Below are 13,765 nucleotides of genomic sequence, written 5' to 3' on the forward strand. Positions count from 1 at the left end.
CCGAATCAGGGTACTCCACCTGATCCTCTTCTTCCTCCAGATCCTCAACCATGAGGGTCCTCTCGGTGTTGTCGGATACATCCGACATCTTCTCCACCTCGTCCAGACGACACTTGCTAAGCGTGGTCTCGATGTCGGGCTCAACAGTCAGTTGAACCAAGGGAATCTGATCCTGGGGAATCACAGAATCTGCTGATGCTTTTGGGAAAAGCATGGCCCTCATCTTCTCATTCTTCTGGAAACCGCGCACCCACTTGCACAGTTTCTCTCGAGCATTGTCCCTGGCCTCCGCGGACGTAGGGTTGTCGAACGCCTCATCAAGGAGGCCTTTGCAGATTGAGCAGAACGGTGGATCCCAATACTTCAAGTTGCTCGTTTTTGCTGTACAGGGGGCATGGGTCCGGCACGCCCTATGCCCGTAAAAGTTCGGGCGGCGAACTGCAAAAAAGAAGCTTTCACACTTCAGGTACTCCTCCTGTAAAAGAAAGAGAACATGAGTACATGGAAAACAGAGTTATGGCTTACATTACTCTTAAAATGTAGATTAACTAATCTGTAGCTTTTTGTTTTATGTGAGCTCAGGATAGGTGAGCTAGAAGAGAAGTAGGAAGACACATACTTGTGAGTCCCGTCCAGCCAGTTACCATGACCTTTTTCTGACGAAAATTCCTTAGGACCTGAGGTTCTAGGGGAGGGAATGGTATTCCTATGGGGGAGCCAAACTAGGCTTCCTTATAAAGGAATTGTCTATAGAGTGGAGAGGGTCTGAAATCGTTCAGAACCTAGAGAAAAGAGGGAGAAAATAGGGTAAACCCCCTTGTATTTGGATAGGTCCTGGCAAGAGACTGCACTGAGAAGCACAGAGTATGCTGGAAACATTGTACTGTACAACCGTACACCCCAGTCACTGTCTTCAAGGTCTGAAATAACAAAGAAGATCAGTCTGGCTATACGGCTGTATAGGTCGACTGCCGGCACAGGCCGGCAGCCGGGGGGGAAGGGGTGCTTGTCCATGGAAGCCGCAGGAGCGTCGCTAGCAAGCCGGCGGCAAGCCAGAGTGAATTTATCTAAGGCTACACACTGAGCAGCAGAGAGGTAGGAGACACCTTTAAGGGCGACCGCCGGCACGGCGGCAGGGCGGTGGCCTCCGGCAGCCGGCAGGCTGTCGCCGTTGGTAAACCTAGCTGGGTACATAAGATGGAAGGTTGTCTGAGAAGTCGGCGGCAGCGGCGGCAAGGGGCGGCGGCCCCCGGCAGCCGGCAGGTTGTCGCCATAGGTAATCCTCAGATAGGAACATCCTATGAAGTAGGAAAGTCACCTGGGGTGCCGGCGGCTAGCGGCAGCAAGGGGCGGCGGCCCCCGGCAGCCGGCAGGTTGTCGCTTCAGGTAATCCTCAGATAGGAACATCCTATGAAGTAGGAAAGTCACCTGGGGGGCCGGCGGCTAGCTCCAGCAGGCAGAGGCGGCAGTGGACCGGCACCATAATAGAAGAGAGAAAGATAAGGAGGGAGTGGGGAAGGGTAATGTCCGATACCCGACCGGCTTCCCTCCGGAAGGAGTGCTCTCATGATAGGAGGGGATATGCCTATCACCCGGCGGTAGGGAGCCAGCAGATGGTTGGATACCTATGGTAATCCAAGGGAGGATCAGAGGACATTCAAAAAAAGTGGGGGGGGGGATTGTGATCTTCCGCTGGCAGGCCGGCTACCAACACTACCCTATAGTTCGACTATGAGGGGGAAGTGTAGCAGAGCGGCCAGCCAAGCAGGAGAGCACAGCTTAACCTACAATTCTCCCCAAGGGGGGAATTGTAGGACAGCGGACAGGGGTGTGAAGGCAAGCCGACACAAAGGGATAGAGTCGGGGTAGGGGTCTGAGGGAGCAGAAGGGGGCGCAACCCTAAAGCTCTCAAGGGGTGGGGGAATATGTTAAATGCTATACTACCCAGGCAGGAGAGAAGCGCTCTCCAACCCTAGGGTAGGTTAGCTCAGAGTAGGAACAACACTGGTGTACTGTCCTAAACTATAATAAAACAGAGTCCCCCAAAAGCCTAACCTAAACCAGAAGAGCTTCTCCTAGATTAGGGAGGGCTGGGAAGACGTATCGCTAGGCTACAGGAGGATGGGACGTGTCCCAACCAAGAGCAGTCTAGGAGAAGGGCAGGACCCCTCCACATTCAGTCACAGTCGATACCTAAAGGGAAAGGCATTCCCTAAGGGTGGACTGGGATGAACAATAGGTACTCTGGGGTTCTGTCCGAGGTCCCCCCATAAACTATGGTAGGGAAGAGGGAAGAACGATCTAGCCTAACCTACCCGAAAATATTTCCGGGTAAGGGCTAAGATATAGCAAGGCTACCCAGAGGGAGGTTACTCGAAGGAATAGGGGAGATAAGGGAGCATACAAGGGTCCCAACCTTGGATTAGGTTATGTGACATGGATGGACCAGGCATGGTCCCTTGTATGGTCCCTAGAAGGCGAAAGATATGTGCAACACTGAATCTTATATATGTTTAAAAATGCCTTTATCTTCATTAACATTAACACTAGGAACACTTATTATATCATGCAGAAGTAAACATGAACACTAGGCTGCGGCCTAGGCTAAGCTGAAAGTCTAGTATGGGGTGGGCTAACTAAGAGCGCCGAAGAATACCATCAGCATAAAGGGATTTTGACGAAGGAAAAATCTATTTCTGGGGAGAGACCTGTGGCGCCCGGTGAAAAGGGGTCCTTCTAATACACTTTTCTGATAAAATCTTCCAATTATACCAGAGAAAGATAAAAGCATGGAATGCAGAGGTTACAACCCTCGCGCGAGCACCTTGTGGGTGTCGTGAATAAAGCCAAGGCGCGTGAAATCCACTATTCACAGGTTGTCTTCCATTTAGTTAATTCCTTCGTCAAAGGGATGGGCCGATACAAAGGCCCTAGCCAACCTACCAGAGGCATGCCACCCACGCCCCGACGCGAGCGCCATCTGAACAACATCCTTCTGTATTGGACATGATGGCTTGGGAAAGGAAAATGTGGGATCGTGTAAAATAAAGGGGAAGGGTTTCACCGGGCGCCACAGGTCTCTCCCCAGAAATAGATTTTTCCTTCGTCAAAATCCCTTTTCTGGGTCGACCTGTGGCGGCCGGTGAAAATGTACCAGAGAATGCCTTCCAAGCCCAACAATAACTACTAATTTAATGAGGGGAGAGAAAAAACACCATGTAAAGAAAACCATATATAATTAAGGTAAGTAAGCATAAATCATAAACTAGCCACAGGGCATAGTGAGTGTAAGGCTAAACAAACATGATAACAGGGAAGCCTCCGAGTATCAGAGTAAACATGCAACAAAACTGACATGGCTAAGAATACCCCAACACTAAAATTACGGTAAACACAATAATAGTTACAATCATATTAACCTAATATGTAATAAACTTAGGGCTAACGAACCACCAAGGAAGTGGCGTCGTGGTGCGAGTGGCGGGTAGGAGGGAGAAGAAAAGAGATGGATGAAAGGAAGAACAAAAGATCACTGGGGAGAGATATGGCTCCCAGCTGCAACCGTTGGGTATTTAAGGGCCTGTAAGTTCTTTAGATAGTGGCGTTTGAAGACCATAGGAGATTTCCAACCCGTGTACTTTTTAAGGTCATCAAAGTCCATATTTTGGAAATAATTGATGGAGGTAGCTACTGACCGGATATCATGAGCATGGGGAAATGATCCCGGATTGGCTTGTTTAATGAAGTATAGGATCTGTTGCCTAATACCACGTATGGAAATGGTGCCTCCTTGTTCTCTGATAAACAAGGGGCCAGACGATCGGGTAGCAGTCATGGCTAAAAAGGCCCTGAGAGTAGTGACTGGACATAGAGAAGTATCTTGGAGAAGAGGAATAATCTTCCAAAGGGACCACCTATTTTAGGGGTCTTCGTTTTTAGCTAGGAATGCCCTGTCTGGAGAAAGAAGTACTTCACCTGAAGGGAGGAAATCTATGTTTTCTGAGTTTCGTGAGAGAGCTGCTAGTTCTGAGATTCTAGAACCCGAGGCCAAAGCTGTTAGAAATAAAGTCTTCCTAAGAAGAGTGATATAGGAGCAGGATTCGTTGTCCGTGTCGGAGGCAAGTTTGAGGACATCATTTAGAGACCAAGAGACCTTTTGTGGACGAACCGAAGGTCGAAGCCTAGCACATGCTTTTGGAATAGACGAGAAATAAGACTCCGCCAGGTTAATGTTAAACCCAACCAGGAAGACTTTCCTCAGAGCTGACTTAATGGTGGTTATAGTGCTAGCTGCTAGGCCTTTGTCAAATATGGACCTAAAGAAGGAGATGGCTAAATTAGGAGTCATAACCGAATGGTCTGAATTCTTTAAGAAATCTGCTAGTTTCTTATCTGCCGAATCATATTGGCGAATCGTAGAGTCCCTTTTGTCTGATTCTATAAAGAGGACATTATCCGGGTCGATGTTTGCATCCTTACGAGCCGCAAACTTCATGAAATCCACAAAGTTAGGGTTTTGGCTATCCTTGAGGAATCTGACACAGTCCGAGTTTGGACCACTTGGGTCAGTTTGGGGAATGGGATCCGGAAGGAGAGGAGGAGAGGAAACCAAATGCTCTTTGGCCAGTGAGGTGCCACTAAAGCCAATGCCCCGTTGAAGGAGCGGAGTTTGTGTAAGACTTTCAGTAGAAGATTCACTGGAGGGAATAAGTAGATCTTCTGCCAATGGTTCCAATCCAGGGTTAATGCGTCCATGGCATAAGCCTGAGGGTCCAGGTTCGGGGTCACATAACATGGGGGTTTGTGATTGAGTTGGGTCGCGAATAGATCTACCTGGAGACCTGGAACCAGCCTGAGTATCCACCGGAAGGAGTGCATGTCCAGGGACCATTCCGATTCCAGTGGTCTCGTCCTGGATAATGAGTCTGCTCTCACATTCTGGACTCCTGCTAGGTGAGTTGCTGACAGGAACCAGTCTTTGTCGGCTGCCAAGGCGAAGATAGTGACCAGGATCTGATTCAGGTTGGGTGATTTGGATCCCCCTCTGTTGAGGCAGTGGACTACTGCCGTGCTGTCTGAGACTACTCTGATGTGGGTCGACCTCGGAGGAGAGATTCTCTTCAGGGTCAAGAACACCGCCATGGCTTCGAGAACATTGATATGGAACTGCATCATGGCGGGTGACCAAGAGCCCTGAAACATCTGATGTTGGGAGTAACCCCCCCCCCTCCACTCAGAGACGCGTTGGTATGAATTGTCACTTGTGGAGAGAGGAACTGTAGAGGAACCGATTTGGAGAGGTTCCTCCGTTCGGACCATGGTTGTAGTCTCATTTTTAAGACAGAGGGGATCTTCGAGGTCTTGTCTCTTAAAGGTATTGTCGCTCTCTTTCTCCAAACTCGATTGATGTCTTTGAGTTTGACTTTTAATAGGAGATCGGTCAGTGAGGCAAATTGGAGAAGGCCGAGGATTCGTTCTAAAGCTCTTCTGGACACCTGTCTGTGTTTGAGAAAGTTCCTGACCTTGGAAGCTATCTCCCTTACCTTCTTGGGAGGAAGGGAGAGCCTGTGCTTTGAAAGGTCCCAACGGATGCCTAACCATTCAAAGTGGTTTGATGGTTGCAGGCGAGACTTTCGGAGATTGACTTGGAAGCCCAGTTTGGCGAGAAAGTGGAGTACCTTCGACGTAGCTCTGTTGCATTCCTGGTTCGACTGGGCCCAAATGAGCCAATCGTCCAGATAGGCGATGATCTGTATCCCTTGGTTTCTGAGTTGTTCGAGCACCGTCTCCCCCAGTTTCGTGAATATCCTGGGGGCAATGCTGAGACCGAAGGGCATGACTTTGAATGCAAAGGCTTTCTTGCCGAGACGGAAGCCTAGGTAAGGAGAGAAGTTTCGAGCTACTGGGACATGATAATAGGCGTCGGTAAGATCGATAGAGGTGGTGACGGCCCCACGGGGAAGTAAGGTCCGTACCTGAGAGATAGTCAGCATACGGAACTTGTCGCAAAGGATGTAAGAGTTTAGTTTCGACAAGTCCAGAACTACCCTCAACGCCGACGAGTCTTTCTTCGGGACTGTAAACAGGCGGCCTTGGAATTTTAGGGATCGAACCCGTTTGATCGCTTTCTTCTTGAGTAACTCTGCGGTGTACTCTTCCAGGATGGGAGTGGGTCTCTGGAAGAAGGTCACTGGTGGAGGAGGGGATCCCTATGACCATTTCCAACCCAAGCCCCTGGATATTATGCTGTGAGCCCATGGACTGAAGGTCCAATGGTCTCGGAAGTGATAAAGTCTCCCTCCTACCGGCATCACATCATTGGGAGGGAGTGAACCTAGGTCCCCTCCCTCCACGGGCACCCCTGCAACTAACTCGAGCCGACCAGAAGTCATGGAGGTCTATTTGGTAGGACAACAGCTGGTTCTTTGTGGCGACTCTGAACAGCGTTTCCTCTGGGTAAAGCGATGCTAGGGACTCCATGGAGGTGATGGATTGGAGGGACCTAGCTAGTCTATTAATCTGGGAAGCTTCTCAGAGAAAAGAGTAGAGGCACAGTCCGGGTCTAGCTTCCCCACTGTGAAGGTAGACGCCGCGTCATCCCAGGTTGCAGAGGTACCCGGAATAAGCAAAGAGGTGGGGTCCGTCTCTTTGAGAGCCGGCATGGAAGAGCCTTCCTTGATGGCCTGTATAGTCAGCTCTGTGACTTTGTCTATGAGCGGCAAAGAGATGGAGGCCGCTGTCGTAAAAATAGTGTAGGTACCTTTGTGTGGGGTGAGCTTGGAGTTAATACACCCCCACTCTGATAGTGTTCTGGCCCAGATAGCCTGGGCCTGCTCTTTTGGAAATATCACCGTTTCCTTCGGTACCTTGTCCATACGGACCAATGCATGTTCCTTTAAACGTACGAAGCCATTGAACGGGAATTCTAGGCCCGGGGGGTAGAACTCCAGGTCCTCTAGAGGGCGGGTGCCTATGCCCTCTAGAGTTAGGGAACCATCTAAGAATGGGGCATGCAAGGCAAACCGCCAAGGATTGTTTTTATCGAAGGGCAGTAGCTTCGATGCTTCTGGGGCAGAAGGAGGAGGAAGCTGAGTTCCGGCGCGGATCAGAGTAGCCATCATATCCCTAATCTCTGTCATCGCCCCAGACTGATGTTGAAGTTGTTCTCTGACCAAATCTCTGACCAGTTCGACGGGGAAGAGATCGCCCCAGGGTACCTGAAAGCCATCCGTTGGTTTTGTCTTGGATTTGGTAGACTTAGACTTCTTAGGAGTCGTGGTTTTACGAGGAGCAATATGAATATCAGGAGCTGTCGAGGGTCCGGGGACCGGTGACGTTGATACTGTCAAAGCTGAAGACTTATAAGTTCGAAGTCGCTTCACCTTGGGTCGTACGGAGGCAGAGGGATCCCGAGGAGAAGTCTTAGAGTTATCAAAACCTAGAAAGGAAGAGGTAGAAGAGGGAGTAGGAGAGAAAAGGGTTTCCACCAACTCGGCACCACATACCTGCTCGTCCCTGGGTTCTACGTCTATATCTAGATCTGCCACGTCCAGCGGTATGAGGGGTTCGTCCTCCGCGGAAATGGTGGCCCTGACTTCTTCAATTAAGGGGGCAGCAACTTCAGGGGAGACTGCAGCAGTAGTCGAGCCTCGGAAGAGACGGGAGGCCATGCCTCCATCGAGGAGATAGGGTGCGCCAGATGGGGCATTCCTGCCGAAGCCCGACACCCAAGGACGAAGAGTAGCCCTTGCTGATCGAAGAGAGTCATCATCGGCCTGAAAGATTTGCAGTGATTAGTGATGCAGGAGGGGGTTTGCTCTCCAAAATATACTGTGTATATCATATTAATGGCTAAATTAGTGTCTGCCAAAGAGAAATAAGGAACAAAAGGAAAACCCACTTACACCATCGTTCAGTAGAATTGAGGACAGCTCGTAACAGAGCGAGCACAAATCCGGGAACCAGACCATATATTGGGCCTGTCCCGGTTCCCGGATAAAGGGGATGGAGCAGTGTGCATGGGACCGACAGAGGTCATGCCCAACGGGGTCGTTGAACGAGGCAGGGCAACCTTGGGCAGTACAACGGACCTTCTGTAAAAGAAAGGAGACATGAGTCTTGGTTTTCCTTGAAACTCTGATAAGGGGTTAAAAAACCCTATTATTATAGAGCTCCGGCTCTCACTGAATTCCCTTAAGCTCCAATATTGCATTTAACTAATGTCTGAATATCACTTTTTAAGATGATACAGCCCCATACCATTGCTGGTGCTTTTATATTCAATTGTTTGCATTTAACTAATGTCTGTTAATGACAGAAGAATAAATAATCTAAAGCAATCTGCCGACCTCTGAGGGTCGGGGAAGCAGTGACAGGCCCTTAAAATAAATATAAAACACAAGCCTTAGCTAAAGGCAAGGCAAATATAAGTGTGAAGTGTATGGGCGACCTCCGGTGAAGCCGGAGGGCGATGAGATGTCCTGAATAATTCAATTGTGGCTAATAATTCAATTGTGAAATTTATAAAACACAAGCCGCAGCTAAAGGCTAAGGCTAAGATAATAGTAAAGCGTATTTACGATCTCCGGTGAAGCCGGAGGGAGATGAAAGGTCCGGAATAAATATATTGTGAATAATAACTCAATTGTAATAGGCTATTGTGTGGATATGGCCGTGGCCTGAGACCGTAGTAAGGGCCACCGGAGGGTCGTATCTAAACAATATGAAGCCCGTCCCATGTAAGTAAACAATATATAAATACAACAATAGATCTAAAGTCATTGAGAATCCCTCATGGCGGAGTAGAACTCAAGGCGGAGTGGAAAAAAGTTCATAACTACTCCCAAGCCGTAACGGGGAGAGGACGGAACTCGGACCTAATAAATAACGCTAACTATTGAAAAGTAACCAAAATTAAATAACTCGTAAGTTATCATACACCCGTAAGGGGAGAGGTGAGGGAGGGAGAACCCGTTGAACGCACAAAACGGAAAACGGGAAATCCGCTCACCCACCTGAGATAAGAAAGAAAATGAGAGAAAGGGGTAACTCGTGACTGCGAACAGAAAACGGGAACCCCAAGCTCTCGCTCTCTTGGACACAAAATCAGGACTAATAAGCACACAACACTATTATAAACGTATAAAATAAAATTGTACATCAAGATAAGACTACGAACGAAGAATAGCATCTGCTAAAACCCAAATTAAATAGAAAAGTCGAGTGACGAACGCCCCGGTGGGGCGGGTACTAAACAATAACAAAGCTAGAACGCTAATCTTGTTCGTAGGCTGGACTTGCTAACAAAAAGTACCATGAGCATAATAACGATAAAAATAATAACGGTTCCAAAGGCATAAGGCCAGGGACTTAACCAAGAACCTAAGTGACAGAGTACTAAACGGGCAGACTAAGATGAATTCCCCAAGACAAGAGAACAAACAATGGCCGCCGTGGAAGGGCCAGATGGGAATGATAAAACAGACTATACTGGATATAAAACAAAAAGCTACAAAAAGCTGTCAAAACAAACTATGGTACTTAACATTGGAATGGGTGAAGATGGAGCTTCGGACATGACGAAATAAATCCACGAGTGTGAAAATATCGGAGAGCACCACAAAAAAAATCCCACAATGTAGTAGTCCAAAAAGAAGGATGTTGTTCAGATGGCGCTCGCGTCGGGGCGTGGGTGGCGTGCCTCTGGTAGGTTGGCTATGGCCTTTGTATCGGCCCATCCCTTTGACGAAGGAATTAACTAAATGGAAGACAACCTGTGAATAGTGGATTTCACGCGCCTTGGCTTTATACACGACACCCACAAGGTGCTCGCGCGAGGGTTGTAGCCTCTGCATTCCATGCTTTTATCTTTCTCTGGTATAATTGGAAGATTTTATCAGAAAAGTGTATTAGAAGGACCCCTTTTCACCGGCCGCCACAGGTCGACCCAGAAATATAACTAATTCCTATTAATGAAGACTAAATAACTAATGATATTTAATTAGTTATAAGGCCGGGAAGCCTGTTCTGGCTAATTAAATAACACATGCGAGGCGAACAGCGGCGTCATAAAATGGCGCCTCCGGGCAAGGCACAGCTCCGCCACAAAACACAAGATTTTAGCATAAAAAATTGTTACTTAACGGCCAGAGCTTAATTAAACAATGCAAGAACCTAGTACTCAACTTTCCAGAAGAAGGCGAGGCAGAAGGCTGAGACATGGCGCAGGATGCACAAGATAAAAGATGATCACTGGGAACAAACAAACGGTGTTGGGAGCTACCAGAAACGGAATGAGGACGGATGTGACGTCACACAGTATGGCGGACGGTTTGTTTACGTTGTGAGTACCGTAACAGTAATGAAGGAAGGGTAACTCTGGAACAGCTCCTCAGTTACCTCGCCACCTTTCCCCCTCGAAGTGTAAACGCTAGGTGGGGTGCAGATAACCATGTGGCGTGTTAATGCATGTGTCCCCTGTTGATATACGATATCCTAGAGGGAAACCTTTAGGGTACTCGCGCCAGAATTTAGAATTCTGTGAAAACCTTTAGTTTAATTCTCTGGGAATATTTATGATAGTCATATATATCCAAAGGAAGCTACTGAAGGAACCTTCCATCAGGACGACATGGCTTGAGCCCAAAAAAGGCTCTTACCACATATTTTGCTCCTCAGGTCAAAATTTTTTTTGAAAGATGCCAGTTTATCGGGCAGGCTCATCAGAAAGAAAATGAAAGTTTAGATGCATTCGTGACTAGACTAACGAATTTAGCTGTTTTATGTGAATTTCTAGAGTTAGAAAATGTTATCATAGATCAAGTTATTGCACATTGCACATCAAAAGAGCTAAGAAAGAAATTATCGCCGATAAAGATTTAACATTAGAAAAGGTATTGATAACAGGCAGAGCTTTAGAAACATCAAATAGGCAAAGTAACATAATAGGTAGTTCTACAAGCAATAGAGTGGAAAATTCTAAAATTAATACCGTAGGTTCTAAGTGAAAAACCAATGAGAATCAGAGAAGGTATATGCCAGAGCCTAGTCATAGAAAAGTGCCTAACACTAATATTCATAAATATCCGAATCAGGCTTATACACAGAAACAACAGGAAAAACCCACGTGTTATAGGTGTGGCAAAACTGATCAGCTTGCATACGAAGCAAAGAAATGCCCCGCTACTAGACAAACATACCAGAATTGCAAAAAGATGGTTCATTTTGCAAATGCTTTAAGATTCCCTAGACAGTACGCAAAGAAAATAAATGCTACAGTTGATACTATTGGTCAAGAGAATAATGCGGAAAATGTTCATGATAATCAGGTTAGGTCAGAAACGGATTTTGCATTTCGCATTAATTCTGTCAACAAAGGTGCAAAGAAACATATCATGGTAAAAGTAATCATTAATGGTAAACCAATTTTGATGCAAGTTGACACAGCAGTCGATGTATCAATTATGTCTGAGAAAACGGTTAAAAGAATTCCTAATTTGTCATTAGAAGGTCCAAATAGAGTATTGAAAGGTTATAAAGATTTTGATATTCAGATAACAGGTGCTTCGAACGTAAAAGTACAGTACAAAGAACAGAAATTAGAGAGAATGCCATTAACAGTAGTAAAAGGTAATAGACAAACTTTGCTAGGTTTAGATTGACTACAGTATTTGAAGTTAGATTGGCCTAGTATTTTGAAGGTTACAGGTAGACAAGATGAACACAAAAATGAAATATCTGTGGATAATATCATATCAGAGGTTCAAGACGTATTTGAAGATAAAGTAGGTACAGTAAAGAACGCAAACGCAATTTTAGTTTTAAAACCTGACAGTTCTCCTAGATTTCGTGCTCCCAGAGCAGTACCGTATGAATTGAAGAGTGCAGTTGAAACAGAAATCAGGAGATTAGAAAATGAAGGTTCCTGGGAAAAGGTTACATATTCAGATTGGGCTACACCATTAGTTCCTATTGTGAAGGAAAGTGGACAGGTTAGGTTATGTGGAGATTAAAAGGTAACATTGAATCCACAACTGCAAGTAGCTCAACATCCATTCCCAAATCCGAAAGACATGTTTGCAGGTATATCAGGATGCAGGGTTTTTTCTAAATTAGATTTAAGATAAGCATTTCTACAGCTTCCCATGGATGAAACTTCACAAGAATTATGTTCAGTAAATACATCCTTAGGTTTGTTTAGACCAAAGAGATTACCTTATGGAGTTGCAAGTAGTCCAGCTATATGGCAACAAACTATGGAAAAGATTTTTTCAGGAATGCAAGGAGTATTCATTTTTTAGATGATATTTTAATTGCTAGTAAAGACAAAAGAGAACAGAGAAAGATTGCGAACAGTTCTGAAGAAGTTGAAGGAACATAATATTAGAGTAAATTAGAGCAAATGTATTTTAGAAGTTGATTCAGTGGACTACTTAGGTTTTGTAATAAATGGCAAGGGTATTCACAAAACTAAAGAGAATATTAAAGCTGTACAATCAACAAAAGTATCAGAAAATGTTAAGGAATTACAACCATTTCTAGGTTTAGTAACATTTTATGGGAATTTCATTCAGAATTTGTTTACAATTGCACATCCATTGTATAATCTGTTGAATAAGGGTGTAGAATGGAAGTGGACAAAAGAGTGTCTGGAATCTTTTGAAAGAATCAAACAGGAAATATCATCACCTACATTCCTAGTATATTATCAAATGGATTTACTAGTTAAATTAGTATGTGATGCATCAAACATAGGTTTAGGTGCAGTATTATCTCATGTAATGCCAGATGGAACAAAAAACCAATTGCATTCACTTCTAGAGTATTGAACAAGGCAGAAAGGAATTACTCTTAAATAGAAAAGGAAGGTTTAGCATTAGTTTATGGAGTTAAAAATTTCCATATGTATCTTTATGGTAGGAAAAAGTTCACACTTGTTACAGATCATAAACCTTTATTAGCAATTTTGGGTCCAAAAGCAAGTTTACCTATGTTGGTAGCTGCAAGACTACAACGTTGGGTAATTATGTTAGCCGCATACCACTATGATATAGAATACCGTCCAACATCAAAGATGGGTAACGCAGATGCTTTATCCAGATTACCCGTAGACAATGGAGTATGATGACAGTGTTCTGTTAATTTCTGTATATGATGTACCCATAACTGCAAAAGATGTAGCATACAGTACCAAGAGAGACCCAGTACTTATTAATGTTTTAGTTTTATGACAGGTAGAGACTTATGTGGAAAAGAGGAAAATTTTAAACCGTATAAGGGTATATGGTATGAACTGAGTGTAACACAAGAAATAGTGATGAAAGGTTCAAGGGTAGTTATTCCTAATGCACTGAAAAATAAGGTTTTGTCTGAAATACATGCTGATCAACAAGGTATTGTAAGATCAAAGTCAATTGCGAGAACTTATGTATGGTGGCCAGGTTTAGATAAAGATGTGGAATCCTATATAAAGAATTGTATGAATTGTGTTATGCAACAGAACAATCCTCAATTTGCTAGAATGCACCCATGGGAGTTACCCAGGTATACATGGCAAAGAGTGCATATAGGTTTTGCATGTCCTTTTTGAAATTACTTGTTTATGATAGTAGTAGAGGCTTACAGTAAGTAGCCAGAAATCATACCTATGAAGTCAACAATGTCTTACACTACAATAAAAGAGTTAATGCAAATTTTTCTACTCATGGTATTCCAGAAAGAATTGTTACAGATAATGGTCCACAATTTACCTCACAAGAGTTTAAAG

This window comes from Palaemon carinicauda, chromosome 8 (genome assembly GCF_036898095.1).
Source record: "Palaemon carinicauda isolate YSFRI2023 chromosome 8, ASM3689809v2, whole genome shotgun sequence".
NCBI classification, from domain to species: Eukaryota; Metazoa; Arthropoda; class Malacostraca; order Decapoda; family Palaemonidae; genus Palaemon; species Palaemon carinicauda.